This window comes from Salvelinus fontinalis, chromosome 11, assembly GCF_029448725.1.
Source record: "Salvelinus fontinalis isolate EN_2023a chromosome 11, ASM2944872v1, whole genome shotgun sequence".
NCBI classification, from domain to species: domain Eukaryota; kingdom Metazoa; phylum Chordata; class Actinopteri; order Salmoniformes; family Salmonidae; genus Salvelinus; species Salvelinus fontinalis.
The window spans coordinates 28,333,051-28,359,547 of NC_074675.1; positions in this window are offsets into that span (position 1 = coordinate 28,333,051).

Sequence of the window (26,497 nt, forward strand, 5' to 3'; positions counted from 1 at the left end):
GTGAGGTGAAGTGACTGTGTGGTGATAGATGCAAGAAGGACAACAAGAACGACGCCTCCAGTTTGACCAATCATCTGTAACTCCATTGTTGAAGTGTTGTTTACATAGGTGGACTTTTTCCACTCAAGACAGGTTGTGAGAAGGATGACAATTTCAAAGATGATCACACTGTGTCTGATATTTCCACTTCTTCCTGCATCTACCCGGTCAAAATCATGTTATATTGTTTTATACTTTTTATACTGACCTGCACACTGCTCTCTACATTGTCCCTTATGGATCTGTATTGTCCACACCCCTTAGCGTGAAACAGACACTTAGTGCAACAAGGGCCTCTCAACCCAAATGTTTAGGTCAATGTTTACTTAATTATGTGAAGTCTAGTACCACACCATGATACGGTAAATGATTTAGGTCTCTTGCAACAGAACTACTCATAGCGAAAGTTGCACAACAGCCACCACTAGAGAAGGAGGGCAGGCTATAGTTATGCCTCATTCTCTAGTAGGGTAGGAATATGTTTGTTTTCTCTTTAAGATATAGACCTGTTCATTGCATGCCACATACACCCCCTCACATACACATTTAACCTATTTAGAGGTACTCTGAGGTAAGGCTGTGGCGGTCATGACATTTTGTCAGCCGGAGATTGTCAAGCAAATAACTGCCGGTCTCATTGTACTTGCCGTTAACCTGTTGGGGATGGGGGCGCTGTTTAGACTATTTATGCTAATGTGGCTAATTTTTTAAACGGCTTCCCACAAAATCCTTGATCGTACAATATGCATATTATTATTATTATTGGATAGAAAACAGTCTATAGTTTCTATAGGAGTTGAAATTTTGTCTCTAAGTGGAACAGAGCCCATTCTACAGCAATTTCCCTGACATGGAGTCAGATTTGAGAAATGTTGGGCACTTTTCTGAAGTCAGTTAAAAGGGCACTGTCGTTGCTATGACTATACGGACACTTCTTACGTCTTCCCCTGGATGCCTTTACGTGATGACGATTCCAACGGGCTCGATTGCTCGTTCACAGGCCCTACAAATGAAAAAACCTTTAGCTAGCAAGTCTTTTTTTGCTGCGTAACGCGCGTGGAAGACACCGACCCTCTCCTGTTCCAAGCGTTAGTTTAGCCTGTTATATTTCTCCGGTCATCTTTTCACTCGTTATAGGAGTTACAAACATCACAAAGTAGTTAATTTAAAGCGTTTTATAGCAATTTATATCCGTTTAGTGCGATTTTGGGACATTTATTTTTGCAACGATGTGAAAAGTTGGGCACGCTTTTCAGTTCATCCCGAACGTAGTTGACATTTCCACATGGCAAGAGGACAGCTTTCCACCAAAAGACGATTTCTCCCAAGAAAGGATCCTTTGCCCAAGATACTGATGGAAGAACAGCTCAAGGTAGGACATTTTTATTATGATAAATCGTGTTTCTGTCGAAACATTTTAGTGGCTTAGGACGCCATGTTTTTTGACGTAGCTTCGCTTGGCGCAAACTGTATTGAAAAGTAAGGATAAATTAAAAAAATGTAATAACGCAATTGTATTAAGAATTAAATTGTCTATCAATCCCTGTCCACCCTATATTTTTTAGTCACGTTTATGAGTATTTATGTATAAGAGTAGATCACTGTCTAAGTGGCGCAAGGACAAATTCTGACCAGCCGAGTTACATTTCACATTGTCTAACCATGATTTTGGTGGCTAAATATAAACATTTTCGATCAAACTGTATATGCATGTTGTAATGTGATGTTACAGGAGTGTCATCGGAAGAATTCTGAGAAGGTTAGTGAAAAAATTAATATCTTTTGGCGATGTTGACTTTTATCGCTCACTTTGGCTAGAATCAATGCTGGGCTGCTAATTGCTATGTGCTAAGCTAATATAACGATTTATTGTGTTTTCGCTGTAAGACACTTAGAAAATCTGAAATATTGTCTGTATTCACAGGATCTGTGTCTTTCGATTCGTGTATGCTGTGTATTTTTACGAAATGTTTGATGATTAGTAGTTAGGTAAACACGTTGCTCATTGTAATTATTCTAGTCCATTTGTGATGGTGGGTGCAATTGTAAACTATGCCATATACCTGAAATATGCACTTTTTTCTAACAAAACCTATCCCATACCATAAATATGTTATCAGACTGTCATCTAATGAGTTTTTTTGTTGGTTAGGGGCTATAAATATCTTAGTTTAGCCGAATTGGTGATGGCTACTGGTGTTGGTGGACAAATAAAAGATGGTGGATTATGCTAATGTGTTTTTAGGTAATAGATGTACATCTTTACATATTGTGTCTTCCCTGTAAAACATTTTAAAAATCGGAAATGTTGACTGGATTCATAAGATCTGTGTCTTTCATTAGCTGTATTGGACTTTAATGTGTGAAAGTTAAATATTTTAAAAAAATATTTTTTTTGAATTTCGCGGCACTGGTTTTTCAGTGGGGGGGGGGGGGGTGTGCCGCTAGCGCCACGCTGATCCTAGACAGGTTAATAAACATAAACACATTTAGCATCTCCTGGTTCCAAGCATAGCCTACAAGCCACTGATGCAGACCATTCGAACATCTACAGTATATTTTTTAAATCTATTAAATCCATTTAATATAGCATACACCATCTCAATAAATCATTATTTATTTTAGACAGGTCTAAAGAAACATGATATGAAGAAAATGTTGGAACAGAGGAACAGAGGAACAGCAAAGCATACTCTGAGTTGTCCTTATGTTGGGTCCTGATCTGGCTATGCCATATGGCTGTGGGCTACACTAGTTCCTTTAGCAGACAAGATTTGCTTAGAATTCTGATGGCATTATTTTATATTATTTTATAGTATGAAGAATAGAATTGAACATAGCTGAATAAAATAAAGGATATTTTCTCCAAACAATTTGACGGAGTGTGCACATGCGGTTATTCTGTGTTGAGCGCTTAACAAAGAAACAGGTCCTCCTATATGCTTAATTTAGAGTTATTTATGCAACATTAGTTGTGATATAAACATTTGGCTATATGTTTAGATTTTTTAGACATTCTAAGGCTGCATGATGCGACTCTAATGATGATTTGAAAAAAGTCACATGAAAGGCACGAGCTCTGCTTAGTTTTATTTACACGGGCTGCACACACTTCATCAGTCTCTCATTCACAATTCGACAAGCACTTGACAATGGCTCGAATTTCCCAGCAGCATCCCCTTTGTGTGGTTGTAATGCCCCCTAAAACAATCCATGTCTTTTGCAGCCAGTGGCTGTTGTGCCCTTGGGATAAATACAATAATTATAATTCCTCACATGGCTCTTTCAGATATCTCAATTCTTATTAACTAATATACAGTATTTTGATTTGTTTAACACTTTTTTGGTAACTACATGATTCCATATGTGTTATTTCATAGTTTTGATGTCTTCACTATCAATCTACAATGTAGAAAATAGTAAAAATAAAGCAAACCCTTAAATGAGTAGGTGTGTCCAAACTTTTGACTGGTACTGTATGTATTTCTATTGCTCTTTTTTTCTCTGTCTCTCTCTCTCTCTCTCTCTTTCTCTGTCGCTGTGTGGTTCTCTGCAGACTGTCTCAGGTGTGTCACAATCTACTGGCTCTTCAAGTTGACCGTCTATGCAACAGTAGACCACTATTTTCATAAGGCAGTTTGTTATTTATTCATAGTAAACTGAAATGTGTGAAAAAACATAATGAACTATCTATTGGGTAATTTAACCTAAACATCTGAAGTACTTTGCCACACACACATGACAGCTTTAAGTGTGATGTAAAGTATTATCAAAATCAGGGCCAAGAAGAAGGAGCCTCCTCATATTTATATCATGGGAGGGCTTATATCCATCTATACATTGGAAAATAAATTGTATATGAGATATTGCTGGTTAAGCAAAGACTATTATCATGTTTTCTGTAGATGTTTCTTTGTGTTAGAAGCCCTACAGGATGACAGTGTCATAACATGCGGCCAACAAGGTCACAACTACTGTATGACTCCCATGGACCACAATGGCAAGAACAACAGATTAAGTAAAGTGATCCATTGATGCTTATGGTTATGTCTTATACATTCAGGTGGAAAAGCCCTCAGGTGGACGGCTGTAGTACATAGTATTGTAGACAGTATGAGCTGTATTTAGGTCTAATGTCACGAATCCCGCTTCCTGAGTCTGGGTTTGCCTGTGTGTCTGTCCTGGAGTGTGTTTCAGGTGTCCTGGAACGCATCCTGTCTGGTTGCCGGGCGAATTAGCTCGTTGGGAGATTGATGTTCACCCGCACCTGTTTCCCATCAGTAATCTGCACACCTGTCCTGATCATCATCTCTCCCCTTCAAAAGCTCTGACCTGACTTCCATTCCCTGCCGGATCGTTAGCCATGAACAGTATGTTGTGCCTGAGTACCAGACTCCAGTTGGATAGTATTTGTTTTGTTGTTTTCATTTACGTATTGCTTGCCTTGAACTTACCTCCGTTTGTTTTGCCTTCAGTTACTCACCTGGATCATTCACTCCATTCCCGCCTGGTTGACAGAGGATTCTACTACTACATTGGATTCACCTATTTCCTCTCATCTATTCACCACCGCTGCCCGCTACGCCATCTGGATATATCTACCTTTTCACATTTAATTGTAAATAAAGACTCACCTTCTTCCTACGCTCCTTGTCCTGGTCTGCTTCTGGGTTCGATCTTGAAAGATCGTGACATCTAATAAAAGGATAAAAACACAGTAGTCACATTCAGTTTAAAAATACAACAAAAAATTGACATATTCAAACTTGCAATAAGATAAAGTTGTGCAGCACATGTTCACTGTATGTGTTCACATGTTCTGTACAAAAACATGAATGGACAGTGTTTGTTGCATTCATGACCTACTGGCCAGCCAATCAAATCTGAACATCCAGATCAGACGATACCAAAGATCAACCAATGAAAGCTAATGCAAGTTTACTTTCTGTTCTGTAGAGAGACTGCATTTCACACAGGTCAATCTCGTCACTTGAAGGAACAAGCAAGATGAAAAAACTCTTCATTTTTTCATCTGGAAAGCTTGTAAGTAACATCTAGCTCAATTTCCTAATCTTATAACTGTTAAACATACTTCACAGGTTCTTACTATATTTGGTGCATGTGTTGTCAACATAGTACATTTATTATTTTAAATCCAGTCCATCTCAAACACAAATAATTGTTCAGCCTGCTTCTTTTCAGAAAGCAGAGCTTGTAGGCAACGTGGCTACTGAGTGCCACATGACCAGGGAAAACATGAACTATATGGTATGGTACAAAACTGCTAAATCTTCCTCGTACCTAAATGATGTGCTATTCTACAATGAATTTGATGATGAGCGATTCAGGGGGACGGCCCCGAGAGTGAGGAACGGGATGGTCAGTACAGGGAAGGTGGATATCACAGACTATGTTAGGATACAGAATGCCCTCCACCGGAACCTAACACCGCTCCTCAGGACCGTACGCCTCCCAGTCCACCAGGTTATGGAGCCGACCCACACAACATCGGGAATCCAGGAAGGATCTGACGGCATAGGTGGGACCTCCCTCAGCGTCCAAGGGATTGCGGAGGGGTGTTGTGGGGGACAGCCTCAGCCAGGGGACCAGGGAGACATGAAAGGAGGGTGAGATACGGTAGCCAGTGGGGAGCTGTAATCTATACATAACCTCATTGAAACTCCGGAGAACCTTGAATGGCCCCACAAACCGGGGACTCAGCTTCTTACAGGGCAGGAGGAGTGGGAGGTTCCTGGTGGAGAGCCAGAGACAATCACCAGGATGGAACACGGGCGCCTCCCTGCGGTGGCGCTGCGCCTGCTCCTTCTGGCGACGGACGGCACGCTGGAGCCTCACATGAGCATCACTCCATTCGTCCACTGCAGGGGCTTCGGTCTGGCTCGGAGTCCATGGAGCCAGGGCTGGCTAATAACCCAGAACACACTGGAAGGGGGTAAGCCTGGTGGAGGAGTGACGTAATGCATTCTGGGCGTATTCTTCCCATGGAAGGAATCTGGCCCACTTCCCCTGCCTGTCCTCCCCAGCTCCTGGTTCATCCTCTCCACCTGCCTGTTGGACTGAGGCCGGTACCCGGAAGTGAGGCTGACCGGCACCAGAATCCACTAGCGCTGTAGAAACAGTACATCATGGACAGCCAGCTAGTGTGATCGACACTAAAAAGGGTTTGGCAGAAAATTTGGAAGATGGGATACTCATACCTGCGTTAGGAGTTGAAAGATCACGTGACTGTCCCTCTGCTCTCGTGGATCCAGAGTTGGGACGTACCGGACACTGCTGGAGCTGGTGCCCTCCTTGACCACAATAGGGACAGAACCCCAGCTGTTTCCGTCTCCATCGTTCAGCCGCGAGGAGGCCTGTGACCCCTACCTCCATAGGTTCAGGCTCTGATACAGAGTGGTCACTGAGGAAGGGAGAGAAGCGATGAGGGCACCGACGCGCCCAAAGTAGGTTATCCAGACGGATGGCCACCGCGATGAGTGTGTCCAAGGAGAGGTGGTCATCACGACATGCCAGTACTGTCTGGACTTCCTCGCGCTGTCTTCTTCTGAATAGCATACGGAGCACCGGCTCATTCCATCCGCTGTTTGCTGCTACAGTCCGGAGGGTGAGCTCGTACTCGGCAGTGGTCTGGTCATCCTGCTGTAGTTGGAATAGGCACTCACCTCCCTCTCTGCAGCGGATGATGGAAGATACCTCTGAACAGAGCCATGAACCCCTCATACGAATCCAGCGCCTGCTCTCCTCTCTCCCAGACGGCCATAGCCCACTCCAACGCCTGTCCAGTCAGCAGAGAAATAACCGTGGCAACCGTGGACCTCTCAGTGGTGGGGGCTCCCATCTGGCGTGCAAAATAGAGGGAGCACTGGGGTAGGAAGCCACCGCATTTAGATGGGGTTCCATCATATTTATCCGGGAGGGACAAACGGGCATCGCTGACCTGAGCGGACTGCTGAATGGACTGGTGTGAAGGCTCGCTGGGTCATCTAGTGGCAGAGTATCCTCTGAGACGTTGAAGACTGCAAAGGACCTCTTCCACAGCCTTCCCCAGTCGCGCCAGCTGGTCGTGGTGTTGACGGAGTAGTAGGTATCCCTGTTCATTGACCGTCTGGGAGATGTCCTGATTTCCTGCTGCTTCCATTTGGCAATATTCTGTAACGTAGATGTTGTGAGTTGGGAAGCAAGTGCAGGTGGTGAGTTTAGTAATAAAAAACAAAACATGGACCAATTCAAGAAACAAGGGTAGCGTATGGACATGAAACAACATCAATAATGCCTGGGGAATAAACCTAATGTCACGCCCTGACCATAGATTGCTTTGTATGTTTCTATGTTTGGTTTGGTCAGGGTGTGATGTGGGTGGGCATTCTATGTTGTATGTCTAGGTTGTCTGTTTCTATGTGTTTGGCCTAGTATGGTTCTCAATCAGAGGCAGGTGTCAGTCGTTGTCTCTGATTGGGAGCTATATTAAGGTAGCCCGTTTTTCATTGTGTTTTGTGGGTGATTATTTTCTGTTCAGTGTTTTTTTGTATTCACCGTTCAGGACTGTTTCGTTCTCGTTATTTTGTTTTGTGTTCATGATAATAAATTATCAATATGGACACTTACCACGCTGCGCATTGGTCCTCCTCTTCTCATTCCAACGACGAGCGTTACACCTAAGTTAGTGCCAGATATAAGGGAGGTAATGAGTGATGTGGAGTCCAGGTGTGCCTCATCATGAGGAGTAGGAGCGCGTAATGATTGATGCCAGGTGTGAGTAATAATGGTTGCCAGGACCGGTGGTTAGTAAACCGGTGACGTCAAACGCCGGAGAGGGGGAGCAGGAGTAGACCTGACAGTAGCCTAGAGGCATGTCTTTTTGAAGTGATCGTTTGACAATCAGATGAAAACATCATGACTGGTTGTGTTTATGCCACATTAAAAGGTAATAAATGTTAACCTTTTCATGCGTGAGTTCCAAATATGTCTAATGGGTGCCCCAGCGTGAGTTTTTTTATGCATGTGATGTCAGAATGCCCTCACTGTTCCAAATGTGATTGTTACACAACAGGACAGTTAACACTGGCTGCCCCAAACGCGTCTTTCTTTTCCCCAACGATGTTAAGGCAAAACCACGCTCTGTTATTCAGAGCAGCATTCTACAAGCTTTGAGCGCTCTCCAAGTCTCCAAGTTCGGAAGTGAATATCACGTAGCGCGAAATTTCAGTCACTGATTAACTACATTCGCCCTTGTATTTCAAGATTGAACCGAGCTAGCCATTAACGTCCCTTATCGCTCAAACACAGATTCAATGGCTGTAACATAGCATATTCGACTGAATGATAAGCTAATAAATATTTGAGAAATTATGAATAACAAACATATACTTTTACCTGATAATAGACTACTAATGATAAAACAACTTCAAATACCCAGCTAGTAACGTTCAGTAGCCTAGGTTAACTTAGCTGACCTTCAATTGAGGGAATTCAGCAGAGTTTGAGACATTTTTACAACTCATTGAAGCTCTGAAAGTAAGTACATGGGCAAATGTTACCAAAAATGATAATAATAGGCCTGCATTACGGTAGGCAGCTAATTGTTAAATTACACTTTCCATCCTTACCTTGGAAGGTCACTGTCTCTGCGCTGATTGCCTGTGAGTGAGATAATGCTAGCTAGCCAATAGGAGCATAGGTGAATGTCCCTCTGAATAACGGGGCGTGGTTTTGGCATAACTGCGTTGGGAAAAAGGAAGACGCGCCCCAAACCAAGGCACGCTGCCTGCTAATTATCTATAGGCTGTTTCAACTTCTCAATTTCTAATTATAATGAACTACTCACATTGAGGACATAAAGTTGTAAAGACTGTGTTTGTGCAAAATGTTTCAGTATAAAAACAGTGTGGCCAGCTCAAACGCTGACTGTTGCGTCAATCGTAACTGGACGTTCAAAATAAGTGTTCTAATCACAAAGGCTTGAGCATAAGCTGCAGGGACCACTGTAGACTGATCACACCCCTACATGTCAAAACGTTAAAAGTGATATGACAAATCTTTTACTAGGCCAAGGCTTCTAGACCCATAGAGATCATACATTAAATTAATAGGGATTCTATATGTAATTCTATAATTACACCTTGGCTATAAATAAAAATTGTGCGCGCTTGGGTGTCCCGTACTGGTAAGAAATTCTATCTACTTTCACCCCTGACTGAGATAGCTTGCATATGTAATGTGTTTTTCATCTTGTTTTTAATTTGAAGATGCGACTGATAGGTCACCAGTCGGTCAGGTAAACTCTTTGTTGTATCACTTTTTTCTCCATCTCAAAAGGGTTTATCTAGTAGATGTGACCAGTATAATGTCTTGTTATGGCTCCACCTCTGTCACACAGAACCAAGACAGTGACGTGGTAAACTATGCAGCTGTGAGTTTCACCACCAAGAAAATCCCCTCCAGAAGAGAGAGAGCCCAGACTAGCAGAGAGGATGCAGAGTACTCTGAGGTCAGGTACCTTCAGCAGGAGTAAGACATGGGAAGAACCTCACCACATTGAACGCAAACCACATCCATATACATTAGAGATAACTTCGAAGGCCTTGTGATGACTGGTTAAAAAAAAATGATTTTACTACGTAACTAATAACTAAATAAAATTGGAAATAGCTCTACTTGTAACCCATAAAAGCAACTTCGATGAGTAGGCTTTCATTGTTTCTCTAATGTCTTAAATATACAAATAGCCTCATAACTGAATAAATGTTGCTGATCAAAAATCACTGCTTCCATCATGAGTTTGTTATTACTCCCCAGTGTATTTTAATCACGTGTTATATGTTACGTTTAGATATATTAAACTGTTAAAAAAGATGAGAATTGTAAAGTCAAAGGGAAGACATGAGACTGACAACATGGGTGACCAAACATCATATTTTCAGGTTGTATTTTCTTGTATCCTTTCTTGCAAAGTGACACTGATTCAAACTTCATAGACAGACTGTTCCTGTTCCACAAGAGACCTACTGGGCAGCCAATCGGGTGTTCAGCTTAACACATCTGACAGATCAATCAGATGCCATCTAGATCTAACCAGTCAGACATAAGATGTGTGATTCTGAGACTTAGCACAGGATGCACTTAACAAATCACTCCAGCTCCAGAAAATCTAGAGGAGAGGACAAGATGGTTGAGCTCTTGGTCTTTCTTCTTCTCTGCAACTCCTGTACGTGACATATTTCCTAAGAAAGTCTACTTTCAATCTGGGTTCAATAATAAGTGTTTGGTATTCTGTCTTTTTCTCAATGGAAATACCTGATTTTGTTTCAGATGTGACCAAATCATCTGAGATTTCTCAGCCTGCTCCATTCCTAGCTGCAAAGTTGGGGACAACGTGACAGTTGAATGCTGTTTCACCAGTAATCTTGATCACATGTCCTAGCAATGGGCTTTTAGTGTATTGATGAAAGAAGGGATATTTCACCTAAATATATATTCTACAAAGCAAGACAACATTGTGATGTGCTGCTGTGGATCGGTGCTACAACATACTTTTAGCAAATGAAAGATTAACATCTTGTGAATCCAGCAATATTTCCGATTTTTTAAGTGTTTTACAGGGAAAACACAATATAGCATTATATTAGCTTACCACAATAGCCAAACACACAACCACATTTATTCACCGCAAAGATAGCATTCGCAAAAACAAACAAAAAATATTAAATTAATCACTAACCTAGACCAACTTCATCAGATGACAGTCTAATAACATCGTGTTACACAATACATATATGTTTTGTTCGAAAATGTGCATATTTAGAGGTACAAATCGTGGTTTACATTGTGAATACGTAGCCAAAATGCACAAAATTCTCCGGAGATATTTTGGACAGTCACCTAATCTAATCAAAGAACTCATCATAAACTTTACTAAAAAAAACATGGTGTACAGCAAATGAATGATACACTGGTTCTTAATGCAACCGCTGTGTTAGATTTTTTTAAATAACTTTAGTATGACATACAGCTTGCGTTATTGCGAGACAGCGCCCGTTAAAAGGGCGGAGAATAGGACTAAACATTTTCCACAGAAATACGAAAATAACATCATAAATTGTTCTTACTTTTGTTGAGCTTCCATCAGAATCTTGTACAAGGAGACCTTTGTCCAGAATAAATCGTTGTTTGGTTTTAGAATGTCCTCTTCTCCTGTCGAATTAGCAACCTTAGCTAGCCATGTGGCGCGAACATGCCCAAATTCTCCTGACGCAAAGAAAGGAAAATTCCAAAACTCGCAATAAACGTTGAATAAACTGATACAACTCGGTTGAAAAAAACTACTTTATGATGTTTTTATCACATCTATCAAATAAAATCAGAGCCGGAGACATCCACCGTCTATACCGAACGCTTTCAGAAGCAAATGCTGATGTCCTTCCCGCGCCTAGGTAGAGAAAGGAAATTGTGGTCACGTCATTCCAAGAGCTCTTGTTCGACCTCAGATCAAGCTAGACACCCCATTCCACCTTCCACTGCCTGTTGACATCTAGTGGAAGGCGTATGCAGTGCATGCAAATCCATAGAAATTAGGCAATTGAATAGGCAGGCCCTGGAACAGAGCATCGTTTTCAGATTTTTCACTTCCTTTCTGGAAGTTTGCTGCCAAATGAGTTCTGTTTTACTCACAGATATAATTCAAACAGTTTTAGAAACTTTAGAGTGTTTTCTATCCAATAGTAATAATAATATGCATATTGTACGATCTAGAATAGAGTACGAGGTCGTTTAAATTGGGCACATTTTTTTCCCAAAGTGAAAACAGCGCCCCCTATTCACAAGAAGTTAACAAACAGATCACCGACCATTTCGAATCCCACCGTACCTTCTCCATGCAATCTGGTTTCCGAGATGGTCATGGTGGACCTCAGCCACGCTCAAGGTCCTAAATTATATCATAACCGCCATCGATTAAAGACAGTACTGTGCAGCCGTCTTCATCAACCTGGCCAAGGCTTTCGTCTCTGTCAATCATCTTATTCTTGGTTTCTAGCCTTGGTTTCTCAAATGACTGCCTCGCCTGGTTCACCGACTACTTCTCAAATAGAGTTCACTCTGTCAAATCGGAGGGCCTGTTGTCCGGACCTCTGGCAGTCTCTATGTGGGTGCCACAGGGTTCAATTCTAGAGCCGACTCTTTTCTCTGTATATATCAATGATGTCGCTCTTGCTGCTGGTGATTCGCTGATCCACCTCTACGCAGACGACACCATTCTGTATACATCTGGCCCTTTTTTGGACACTGCGTTAACAAACCTCCAGACAAGCTTCAATGCCATACAACACTCCTTCCGCGGCCTCCAACTGCTCTTAAATACAAGTAAAACTAAATGCATGCTCTTCAACCGATTGCTGCCCACACCCGCCCGCCCGACTAGCAACACTACTCTGGACGGTTCTGACTTAGAATATGTGGACAACTACAAATACCTAGGTGTCTGGTTAGACTGTAAACTCTCCTTCCAGACTTACATTAAGCAGCTCCAATCCAAAATTAAATCTAGAATCAGCTTCCTATTTTGCAAGAAAGCCTCCTTCACTCATGCTGACAAACATACCCTCGTAAAACTGACTATCCTACCGATCCTTGACTTCGGCGATGTCATTTATATAAAAGCCTCCAACACTCTACTCAGCAAACTGGATGTAGTCTATCACAGTGCCATCCGTTTTGTCATGAAAGCCCCATATAAACTCAGCAAAAAAGAAACGTCCCTTTTTCAGGACCCTGTCTTTCAAGAATAATTTGTAAATATCCAAATAACTTCACATATCTTCATTGTAAAGGGGTTTAAACACTCCATCGTTCTATGGGGAGTTTATCAACCCTGAGTTTGCTGGTGAGAAGAGTGGAACTAGTTTTGTGCTAACCATTGCAAATGCCATACCAGCAGATGTGGGGATGTATTCCTGTGCTATATGCGATTATGCCACCATCATATTTGGAAATTGTGTGTTTTTGATGCATGAGGGTAAGTACAGAAGTTAACAAATAATATGTAATGGTGTCAGTCTTTTTGTATCTGTAAATAATGTAATTATACATTCATTGGAACCCTGGTTTTACTGTGTAAAATGTGCAAGTACAAGGAGCCAGCATGTTGTTCAGCAGGCTGTGTCTGAGTCAGTCCAGCCAAGAGACTCTGTGACTCTGAACTGTACAATACACACTAAGACTTGTGCAGGAGAACACAGTGTCTATTGGTTCAGACATGGCTCAGGAGAATCCCATCCAGAAATCATTTACACCAATGGAGACAGGAGTGATCAGTATGTGGAGGCTGGGTCTCCACATACTGATCCTGAGGTTGGGTCTCCTACACAGAGCTGTGTCTACAACCTCCCCAAGAGGAACCTCAGCCTCTCTGATGCTGGGACTTGCTACTGTGCTGTGGCCTCGTGGGGAGATACTGTTTGAAAGACGAGACCAAGCTCAATGTTGGTAATTTCAAATTAATTAGTAAATAGCCACAAATATATAGTCATAACAATTCATCTGAAAAAATTATATACTTTAATCTCAACAAAATAGAGATATACCACCATTAATTTATTGGTGCAATAATTTACAGTTTGATGATCTTACTACTAAGTGTTCATTAGTACAATACGTATGTACCTATATCTTCTCCACAGTTCCAGGGCATGATTCTCCATTTGATCTGAGTCCTACTCTTCTGTTGTTGGTGGTGTCCAGCAGTGTTTTGGGGATTGTGACTCTTTTGCTTGTCTGGGTGCTCTGCACAACTCGGAACAGAGGTATTATCATTCTCTAGTATCTCTATAAAATGTGCTTCCTGGAAACACCAATTCAACGTCTAACGTATAAGCATTGTTAATAACTATATTAGATAAATAAATAATAATAATAATAGATGGTCTTAAAATTAAGATGGCTTTCTTCTATTTCAATTACTTTGAAGAGACCAAAGATGGTGCAACATCCCAGGAGAATCAAGTACATTTGTCAACATTCATAGATACAATACAGGTCAAAAGTTTTAGAACACCTACTCATTCAGGCTGGCTGAGTGAATGCCAAGAGTGTGCAAAGCTGTCATCAAGGCAAAGGGTTGCTATTTGAAGAATCTCAAATATATTTTAATTAGTTTAAAAATAATTGGGTTACTACATGATTCCATATGTGTTATTTCATAGTTGCGATGTCTTCACTATTATTCTACAATGTAGAAAATAGTAAAAAATTAAGAAAACCTCTTGAATGAGTAGGTGTTCTAAAACGTAAAAAAAATGGTTACTTTACAAGCTTTCTTGGATGTAATAGGTCACTGTACTAGATGAATCCTTCTGATCTTTGTGATCGTTGTTCATTTTTTTCATGGAACTGTCTGTCTCTGTTCCACTGACTGTCGGGTCATTGTAGTGGGTGTAGTCTATACAGTCATGTCTTTTGTAGAGTGTTTTATTCCACAGGAGAATAGAAACATTATATAGTAGATCACGCTGTCATCATAATGGTTTTCCTCATGGCTCCACCCCCCTCAGAATCAAGACAGTGACATGTTGAACTATGCAGCTGTCAGTTTCACCCCCAAGAAGAAGTCCTCCTCTAGAAGAGCAAGAGAGAAGACCAGCAGAGATGATGCAGTGTACTCTGATGTCAGGCACTTGCAGCAGCAGTGAAAGATATCATCAGTGTCACAAAAACGTCATATCTCCAAGAATAACCATTTTAGTATTTGTAATAAAACTGCTTTTTAAACCTGAAAGTTTGTATGGAATTTAAAATGCAACACTAAAATAAATAGTACATGCTCTATTAAATGTATGCATTTTTGTATGTTCTATTTCTATCTCAGATACAGGTTGTCATACTCAAATCACACTGTTAGAAAATGATGTAAATCAAAACACATCCATTTCTTATCACGAAGGTGGTGCTTACACACTGTGAGCATCCCTCTTTTTATTTATTTCACCTTTATTTAACCAGGTAGGCCAGTTGAGAACAAGTTCTCATTTACAATTTCGACCTTGCCAAGATAAAGCAAAGCAGTGTTACAAAAACAACGACACAGAGTTTCACATAAATAAACGTACAGTCAATAACACAATAAAAAAATCTATGTACATTGTGTGCAAATGTAGAAGAGTAGGGAGGTAAGGCAATAAATAGGCCATAGAGGTGAAATAATTACAATTTAGCATTAACACTGGAATGATAGATGTGCAGATGATGATGTGCAAGTAGAGATACTGAGGTGCAAAAGAGCTAGAAGATAAATAAGAATATGGGGATGAGGTAGTTGGGTGTGCTATTTAAAGATTGGCTGTGGACAGGTACAGTAAGCTGCTCTAACAGCTGATGCTTAAAGTTAGAGAGGGTGATATAAGACCCCAGCTTCAGTGATTTTTGCAATTCGTTCCAGTCATTGGCAGCAGAGAACTGGAAGGAAAGGCGGTTAAAGGTCAACAGGTCGCAGTGGTGGGTAGTGAACTGTGTATATTTTCAGCAAACTTAACATGTGTAAATATTTGTATGAACATAACAAGATTCAACAACTGAGACATAAACGGAACAAGTTCCACAGACATGTGACTAACAGAAATGTAATAATGTGTCCCTGAACAAGGGGGGTGGTCAAAATATAAAGTAACAGTCAGAATCTAGTGAGGCCACCAGCTGCAATAAGTACTGCAGTGCATCTCCTCCTCATGGACTGCATCAGATTTGCCAGTTCTTGCTGTGAGATGTTACCCCACTCTTCCACCAAGGCACCTGCAAGTTCCAGGACAGTTCTGGGGGGAATGGCACTAGCCCTCACCCTCCGATCCAACAAGTCCCATACGTGCTTAATGGGATTGAGATCCAGGCTCTTCTCTGGCCATGGCAGAACACTGACATTCCTGTCTTGCAGGAAATCACACACATAATGAGCAGTATGGCTGGTGGCATTGTCATGCTGGAGGGTCATGTCAGGATTAGCTTGCAGGAAAGGTACCACATGAGAGAGGAGGATGTCTTCCCTGTAATGCACAGCGTTGAGATTGCCTGCAATGACAACAAGCTCAGTCCAATGATGCTGTGACACACCGCCCCAGACCATGACGGACCCTCCACCTCCAAATCGATCCTGCTCCATAGTACAGGCCTCGGTGTAATGCTAATTCCTTGGACGATAAACGCGAATCCGACCATCACCCCTGGTGAGACAAAACTGCGACTTGTCAGTGAAGAGTACTTTTTGCCAGTCCTGTCTGGTCCAGCGACAATGGGTTTGTGCCCGTTGTTGCCGGTGATGTCTGGTGAGGACCTGCCTTACAACAGGCCTACAAGCCCTCAGTCCAGCCACTCCCAGCCTATTGCGGACAGTCTGAGCACTGATAGAGGGATTGTGCGTTCCTGGTGTAACTTGGGCAGTTGTTGTTGCCATCCTGTACCTGTCGGATGTACCGATCCTGTGCAGGTGCTGTTACACGTGGTCTGCCACAGTGAGGACGATCAGATGTCTGTCCTGTCTCCATGTAGCACTGTCTTAGGTGTCTCACAGTACGGACATTGCAATTTATTGCCCTGGCCACATCCGCAGTCCTCATGCCTCCTTGCAGCATGCCTAAGACACATTCACGCAGATGAGCAGGGACCCTGGGCATCTTTCTTTTGGTGTTTTTCAGAGTCTATAGAATGGCTTCTTTAGTGTCCTAAGTTTTCATAACTGTGACCTTAATTGCCTACCGTCTGTAAGCTGTTAGTGTCTTAACGACCGTTCCACAGGTGCATGTTCATGAATTATTTATGGTTCATTGAACAAGCATGGGAAACAGTGTTTAACCTTTCACGAGCCTCTACCCCGGGTCCGGGAGCACCCTCCACCCCCCCCCCCCACACTGATTAGCATCGCTAGCATAGCGTCACAATTAAATAGTAGCATCTAAATATCATTCAATCACAAGTCCAAGACACCTAATGAAAGATACAGATCTTGTGAATAAAGCCACCATTTCAGATTTTTAAAATGTTTTACAGGGAAGACACAATATGTAAATCTATTAGCTAAACACGTTAGCAAAAGACACAATTTTTCTTTGTCCACCATTTTTTCTCAACACCAGTAGCTATCACCAATTTGGCTAAACTAAGATATTGATAGCCACTAACCAAGAAAAAACCTCATCAGATGACAGTCTGATAACATATTTATGGTATAGGATAGGTTTTGTTAGAAAAATTTGCATATTTCAGGTATAAATCATAGTTTTACATTGCAGCCACCATCACAACTCTCACCAAAGCAACTAGAATAACTACAGAGACCAACGTGAATTACCTAAATACTCATCATAAAACATTTATGAAAAATACACAGCGTACAGCAAATGAAAGACAAAGATCTTGTGAATCCAGCCAATATTTCAGATTTTTTAAGTGTTTTACAGCAAAAACACAATATAGCATTATATTAGCTTACTACAATAGCCAACCACACAACAGCATTGATTCAAGCCAACAATAGCGATAACGAATAAACCAGCAAAAGATATACATTTTTCACTAACCTTCTCAAACATCTTCAGATGACAGTCCTATAACATCATATTACACAATACACATAGAGTTTGTTCGAAAATGTGCATATTTAGCGGCACAAATCGTGGTTATACAATGAGAATAGTAGCCATGCTGCCAACAAAATGTCGGGAGAAATCTTGGGAGAGGCACCTAATCTAATCAGTAACTAATCATAAACTTGACTAAAAAATACAGGTTGGACAGCAAATGAAAGATACATTAGTTCTTAATGCAACCGCTGTGTTAGATTTTTAAAATTAACGTTACTACGACATACAGCGGGTGTTAAAGCGAGACCGCACCAAAATTAATGGTGGAATAGTAGTTTCACATTTTTCAACAGAACAACGAATTAACATCATAAATACTTCTTACTTTTTGATGTGCTTCCATCAGAATCTTGGGCAAGTTGTCCTTTGTCCAGAAGAATCGTTGCTCCGGTTGTAGATTGTCGCCTTCAACTTTGGAATTAGCAGTAAACATTAGCCATGTGGCCCAGACGTGCCCAACTCACTATAACGCAGCACAAAGAAATATCCAAAAATCGCAATATACTGATATAAACTGATATAACTCGGTTTAAAATAACTACATTATGATGTCTTTAACACCTATATCGAATAAAATCAGAGCTGGATATATCTAAGGCCTATAACGGGAGCTTTCCAGAACGCCATCCTGAGGTCTGTCTTGCGTCATGGCGAATGTTGAAAAGACTGCACCCCACGTTCCAAGACCCTTTATATGGCCTCAGATCTGCCTAGCAACTCCATTCCAATTCTTACTATTTGCTGACATCTAGGGGAAGGCGTATGCAGTGCATGTCGAACAATAGAAGACATGCAAATTAATAAACTTACCCCAGAACAGCCTGCCTGATTTCAGATTTCTCACAGGAAGTTTGCTCCAACTTGAGTTCTGTTTTACTCACAGATATAGTTCAAACGGTTTTAGAAACTAGATAGAAAACCCTATCCAATAGTAATAATAATATGCATATTGTACGAGCAAGAATTGAGGACAAGGCAGTTTAATTTGGGAACGAAATCTTTACAAAGTGAAAACAGCACCCCCTATTGAGAAAAGGTTAACTTCTTCTGGCTGCAAGCCCGAAGCCGGGCACAATATGACAACAGCCACTTCAAGTGCAGGGCGCGAAATTCAAAATATATTTTTTAGAAATATTTAACTTTCACACATTAACAAGTCCAATACAGCATTTGAAAGATAAACATCTTGTGAATCCAGCCAACATGTCCGATTTTTAAAATGTTTTACAGCGAAAACAGCACGTATATTTATGTTAGCTCACCACCAAATACAAAAAAGGACAGACATTTTTCACAGCACAGGTAGCATGCACAAAACCAACCAAGAACCAACCAAACTAACCAAGAAACAACTTCATCAGATGACAGTCTTATAACATGTTATTCAATAAATCTATGTTTTGTTCGAAAAATTTGCATATTTGAGCTATAAATCAGTTTTACATTGCAGCTAACATCACAGCTACCGTCAGAAATTGTACCAAAGCAGCCAGAGTAATTACAGACACCAACGTCAAATACCTAAATACTCATCATAAAACATTTCAGTTTTACAGCGAAAACACAATATAGCATTATATTAGCTTACCACAATAGCCAGAAACACAAGCCATTCCCCAGCAGCAAAAGTTAGCGATCGTAACAAACCAGCAAAAGATATATAATTTTTGACTAACCTTGATAAGCTTCATCAGATGACAGTCCTATAGCATCAGGTTATACATACACTTATGTTTTGTTCGAAAATGTGCATATTTAGAGCTGAAATCAGTGGTTATACATTGTGCTAACGTAGCATCTTTTTCCCACAACGTCCGGATATTTTTCTGGCACTCACATATTCTGACCAAATAACTATTCATAAACATAACTAAAAAATACATGTTGTATAGTAAATGATAGATACACTAGTTCTTAATGCAATCGGCGTGTTAGAATTCTAAAAATAACTTCATTACGATATGCAGTTTACGTTATGGCGAGAGCGTGCCCAAAACCTGGCCGCAAACTACTAGTACAACATGTTCGACAGATATATGAAATAACATCATAAAATGGGTCCTACTTTTGATGATCTTTCATCAGAATGTTGTACAAGGGGTCCTTTGTCGGGAACAATAGTTGTTTGGATTTAGAATGTCCTCTTCTCCAGTCAATTAGCACGGAAAGCTAGCAAAGTGGCGCTAAGCTCTCCTTCGTGAACAAACGCAGACAACGCAACACGTCTAACGTCCCAAAAAAAATTCAATAATCTAATAAAACTATATTGAAAAAACATACTTTACGATGATATTGTCACATGTATCAAATAAAATCAAAGCCGGAGATATTAGTCGTCTATAACGACAGCTGTACAGAAGGCAAAACCAGGTCCCTTCACGCACTCTCCAGAAAACAGGAAACTGGTGACACGTCATACAAAGAGCATTTATTCGACCCCAGATCAAGTTATACACTCAGTTTCTTCTCTCACTGCCTATCGACATCTAGTGGAAGACGTATGAAGTACATGTATACTGATATATATCAAGGACATTTATAGGCAGGCCCTAGAACAGAGCATCGATTTCAGATTTTCCACTTCCTGTCAGGAAGTTTGCTGCAAAATGAGTTCTGTTTTACTCACAGATATAATTCAAATGGTTTTAGAAACTAGAAAGTGTTTTCTATCCAATAGTAATAATAATATGCATATTGTACGAGCAAGAATTGAGTACGAGGCCGTTTGAAATGGGCACCTTTTATCCGGCTACTCAATACTGCCCCTGCAGCCCTAACAGTTTAATAACAAAGTTATATTTCAAGTGTTCTTTTAGCTAGCTAATGTTACATGTATGATCTTATTATTCGTATCTCAGAGCCATTGCTTGAATAGTTATAGCCTAATGTTAGCTAGCTAACATTGAAATTGGTTGGTTAGCTACCCGCAAATTCATGCAGTGTAGTAACGTCATGAGTTCGGATTATGGTTCACTGTTTACCTAGCTAGCTACATGTCTTGTTAGCTAGCTAATGTTGAACCTGGTTGGTTAGCTACCTGCAGATTCATGCAGGGTAGTGACATGAGTTGGGATTATGGTTCATTGTTTAGCTAGCTAGGTAGATACATATCTTAACAAAATAATCCACCATGCAAGTAACCATTTCAGGTGCGTTCGTAAATTCAGTCTGGCCATATACTCCGATGAGCACTCTCGTCTGAGTGTGCCAGAGAACAGAATAACTGATGAATTTACGAACGCTCAACACCTATTGAATATGGCCGGTGTCCGTAAACGTCGGCAAAAAAGCATAATTAAATTGTTGCTAGCAGCACAGTTACAGTCACCAATGCTCTGGATAACATGATAAACAGCCTAACCAGCTCTGCTAGGGTGAGGAAATTGGTCAGTGGGGTGTTCTCTCATTTGTATCTGTAAGTAGCTAGCAAGCTAGCCAATGTTAGCTAGTTAGCTTCGGTGCTTGACTGCCGTTGTGAGGTCAGAACGATCAGGAGCAACCCTACCATCGGCCAGAGCGTCCAGTGTGTGCTCTGAACGCTTCGAGAGCGAAACGCTCTGAATTTACGAACTGACAATCTGACAGCACAGTTGCAGTCAACAACGCTCTGGATAACATAACAGCCTAACCAGCTCTGCTAGGGTCAGCAATGTTCAGTGAGCTGTTCTCTCATTTGTCTCTGGAAGTAGCTAGCAAGTTAGCCTGGGCACTTGACTGCTGTTGTTAGTACAGAATGCTTTGATCAACCCATTATAGAGATGGCCGGGGCTAAATCTTGAGAGTGTGAATGATGCTGAATGGGTGTAGAAAAAGGGCTCTCCAGTAGTAGTACCAAAACATTCAAAGGCTTTCAACTTTCAAAGCAGATTTATTTTCCCATTGTTCCTCAACTGTAGTGTATGATATACCATTTTGTAGCTCTGAGTCTCTACATTTATCAAATTAAAAAAAAAACACATTTTCAAATGTTGCTACATAAGATCGATGAGCCGGTCGGTCACATATCAGACTGTCTTATGGTTGCAAGAGACCACCCTTACAAAAATATATGAATACTTGAATATCTTCACATGGTTTTGTAACTTCCTCATATGTACACTGTATGTTATTTCCAGGCAAAGTTCTGCCATACATTTCTAATGTTCAATGCTAATTGAAAGATAACATTGTTTTATACAGAACTGGAGTGAGGGACTACATGCTTGATTGGCTGCTGTGGCATCAGTAAACACAGAACGGGACAGATGCAGATACTTTTTTGTGCCACTGCAGATGGCTAGGAAAGGCCCAGTGCACTACTTTTGTGGTAAAAAGAACAACCTTTTGGTTGGTAGACCGGCTACGTCGAGTGCTAGATAGAGGGAGTGGGATTATGGGTGGCAATACCCCCCCCCCGACGCTCAGCTCCAGCCGCAGGACGACGCCGGTGGAGATGGAAACCCCGGATGATATTGGGGTCCAGGATGTCCGCCACCGGGACACAAGAGAGTTCCTCAGGACCGTACCCCTCCCAGTCCACCAGGTACCGGAGCCTACTCCCACAACGTCGGGAGTCCAGGAGGGACCTAACAGCATAGGCAGGTGTCCCCCTTGATGTCCAGGGGAGGCGGAGCGGTGTCACGGGGGACGGCATCAGCCAGCGGACCAGGAACCAGGGGAGCAGGAACCACCGGCCTGACAAGGGAAACTTGAAAGAAGGGTGAGATACGGTAGTTAGTGGGGAGTTTTAGATGATAGGTTACCTCATTGACCCTCCGAAGGACCTTGAAGGGCCCCACAAACCGTGGGCTCAGCTTCCGGCAGGGCAGGCGGATTGGAACTCCTTAGAAACGTCCCCAGCTCCTGGTTGGTACTGTCCACCTGCCGTTGGACTAAGGCCGGTACCCGGATATGAGGCTGACCGTGACCCCCATCTTCGCCATAAAGGCCTTTCATACACGCAACGTGAATTGGGGACCAGAGTGCTGGAAGACCTGCTGGAATAGTACCTCAGCGACCTGGAGAGCGTTAGCTAGACCAGAGATAGAGATAAAACGGCAGGATTTAGAGAATCTGTGAACAAACAGTGGACCGGAAAGGTAAAACCATCAGAAAGGGGGAGATCAGTTACGAAGTCTATAGACAGATGTGACCAAGGCGGCTGAGGCACGGGAAGGGGAAGTAGTTTCCCTACAGCATGCCGGGGAGATTTGGATTGTGCACATACAGAGCAAGAGTTGACATAGTGGGCACGTCCCGCACCAAGGTGGGCCACCAGTGCTTATCTGAGAGGGGTTGGATGGTACGGGTGATACCTGGGTGTCCAGCGGCGAGGGATGTGTGTGCCCAGGTAAACAGCCGATATCTTACCCCCGTGGGCACGTAGATGCGATCACGTACAAAGCGCATGAGAAAACAATACTACCTAATGATTGAGGGGGAGTAATCAAGGAGATAATGATGACCAGGTGTGCGTAATGATGGGGAGCAGGTGTGCGTAATAACTGTTGCCAGGGCCAGTGGTTAGTAGACTGGCAACTTCAAGCGCTGGAGGGAGCGGGAGTAGGTGTGACAATATTTACGATATGGATATACTTGTTCTCATTTCAGTTTTTGAATTATAATTTTTATGGGATGGCATGATTATGATTGGCCATCTCATATGTACACAGTCAAAGGTATCAGTATTATTATTCTGCTTATGAATGCCTTCTCAGAGAGCACACTAGTCATGCACTTTTCTGTGATATTATACTGTTGAATGTATAAACTGAAGAGTGCTTTTACATTTACATATTGTCTCATTCTGATGCTCTGAAAATGACCAATAATACTGTAGGCCCTGTCTCTGTACTTCCTCATACCTACTATATCTCCATAGGGCATAGGCGGAAATCCCAGGGGGGACGGGGGGGACACGACCCCCCCATCTTGGGAAAAATATGATTTGTCCCCCCCAATATATCACTGTAAACATAACTATGTAATTTCAATAATATTAATAATACGCAATGAAAGCACTTGTGCTGATTATAGACACTTAATAGCGCGTTTTTAAGTTTCAAAAGATTGCGACCTCCCCCTCCCTTTGCCTCATGATGGTTTGATCCACTGCCAGTTCTTTAGCTGGCAAGGTAATAAAGGGTTCGTATCTACTGTCCGAAAGGGACATGTACGTAACTGACGTGAGGTAATCCAGTCAATCCATAGCAGGTCCAAAGCAATGTTATTTATTTATTTTATGTTTTGCAGGGTTCACACACTAGCTGAATTTGCAGCGCTAGCGCGCAAACTAAAGCAAACATTAACTATCAAGCTAGTTAGTACCTATTCCATTTATGTGGCGTCGTCAAAGATGGAATCTTTGCTATCGTCAGTTTATTCCAAGATCAGCATGCAGCTGTAGTGCTTCGACGTCCCTGTGATAAGGTTAGCGACAAACTGAAGTCCAAATTGAACAGAACAGAACTACACTCTCTTCTACCATTGTCTTAAATATATATAATGGTCTCGTTGCAAAAGATAAATTGTCGCTAGTGAACTTTTTTTATTTTATTTTATTTCACCTTTATTTAACCAGGTAGCAAAGATTATAGCAAACACACAGAAACGGAATTGGTGCTCGCTAGCTTTACAAATTCAGCTTTTGTTGGAAGCCAGCCAATATGAAACAAACTATGTTAAAATTACAAAAGGTTGCAGCATGTGCTGTGTAAATGTGTGTGTGTGCAGCTAGGCCAGCCAGCCAGGTAGAAAAATGGCAGAAAAAAGTAAGAAGACGGACATCAGAGTATTTGTCAGTACACCAAAACGCATAGTAAGAACTCTAGTAGCCTAACATCTCAAAGACTAGTTGATAAAATGTTCATAAGAAAGAAGTGAAATGCTAATGGAAATGTTTCACAATGATGTCATTAGGCAGAGCAGGCAACAGATGGGACACAGACAGCAGAGCTGGGGACAGATATGCAGGGACAGATTGGCAGAGACAGGGAGTCTCAGGTAAGTTTGTTGAGTCTTTGTTTGGCAACATTATGAAAGGTTCTCAATTTTTTTGACTTGTAAAATAGGGACATAATTGGAAAATGCCATGGATACCCCCACTCTCAACTTAAACTGGTGACTAAACTAAGATTTGTTTACGGCAATGGTATTGCTGTTGTGATTAATTGTGTAGTTTTGGGTACCGGTAGTTAGGAGTACGGCAAACACCTTATTTATTTTCTTGGAGACAGACTGTGAGTCAGTTAGGGTGGTGAAAGGGAAAGAGCCAGGGAGAGAGACTTCAGAGGACAGTGTCACAGCCACGGCAGGACCAAGTGTCACCCTTGTTGCCAGCAGCACCAGTATAGGGGACAGTGGCACAGCATTGTCCAGTTACCACAGTGATGGCACAAAACCATATCAGCCACACCCACAATTTATAGAACCGCAAACTCTTGCCAACAGAGTGTTGACGTTTCAAGAGAGATGGTTTCGCGATTTCCCCTGGCTACATTATAATCCATCAATAAAAGGAGTGTTGTGTTTTCACTGTAGCCAAGGGTTTTCAAGCCAGCCATCTTTTGGCCAAAGAGCTGATGCTGCCTTCATTAGTGCAGGATTTAGGAACTGGAGAAAAGGCATTGAAAAATTCACAGCACATCAAAATTGCCAAACCCACCGCCACTTTGTAATTGTAACAGCACACCAGCTAAATCCAATCAGTGTCCAGTTATGTCCAGCGCGTGGGGTAAACAGCTGGATGACGCAAGGCATTGCTTGATGAAAATTGTTAGTTCGGTGCGGCATGTAGTAAGACAGGGACAAGCCTTTAGAGGCCACACGGATGACAGTGGGAATTTATACCAGATTTTGAAACTTAGGGCAGAAGAGGATTTTACTAAAGTGGTTAACAGAGCGTACCACAATGTACACAGGCCCCAAAGCACAGAATGAAATTCTGAACATCATGGCCAATAGTCATTCGAGGCATTGCAGCTGAGATTAGGTCTCTTCCGATTGTACAATTTTCATTAATTGTTGATGGTACTCAAGATGTCTCTGGTGCTGAACAGGAGAGTGTCTGTCTGCGTTATGTTGACCATGACCTTGTCCCTCACGAGGAGTTTATTGGGCTATACAGGGTGTCGGAGACAACAGGCGAGGGCATTGCGAAAGTGGCAACTGATGTGTTGTTGAGGAAAACCGCAAACATATGCTCGGTTCTTTTGTTCAGTAGTGTGTATAGCAGTGGTTCTCAACCTTTTTGGGGTACTGGAACCCCTGCATATTTTGAGGCAAGGCAAGGCAGGCAAGGTTTTGAGCGGTCCTCAGGGACCTCCACCCCCTCTATATTATAGGAAACCTTGTGGTACTGACTACATTCATTACACTTTTTTATTTCATGGACCCCTTGCAATTAGTCCATGGACCCCTGTTTGAGAACCCTTGGTGTAATTGATATTTGTTCTTTTGTTAAGTAGTTTTCAGTACACTTACAAATTATTTATTTCATGTTATTTTATTTAAAATTGCATAGTTTGTGCAACATACTTGTCCATAGCTGCTGTTTGAAGAGTTGAGACACTGACTGAAGGATATTTTGTTTGATTTGTTTGGGTTTTTCATTGAAGTAGTTATCTTGCTTTTAGAACTGTACTTATTTTAAGCTTTTTGTTCTTGCAAAGATATTGTAGTAGACTCAGGCCAGGTGCACATATTTAATGACTATATAAATGTATCAGAAAAAGTCAAATTAAAAGGTCAATTCAATACGGAGACCAACTTTGTGATGGGTCTCAATGGAGATTCTTTTAGATGTGATCACACCATGTTCATTGTATTTATGAAAACTACAC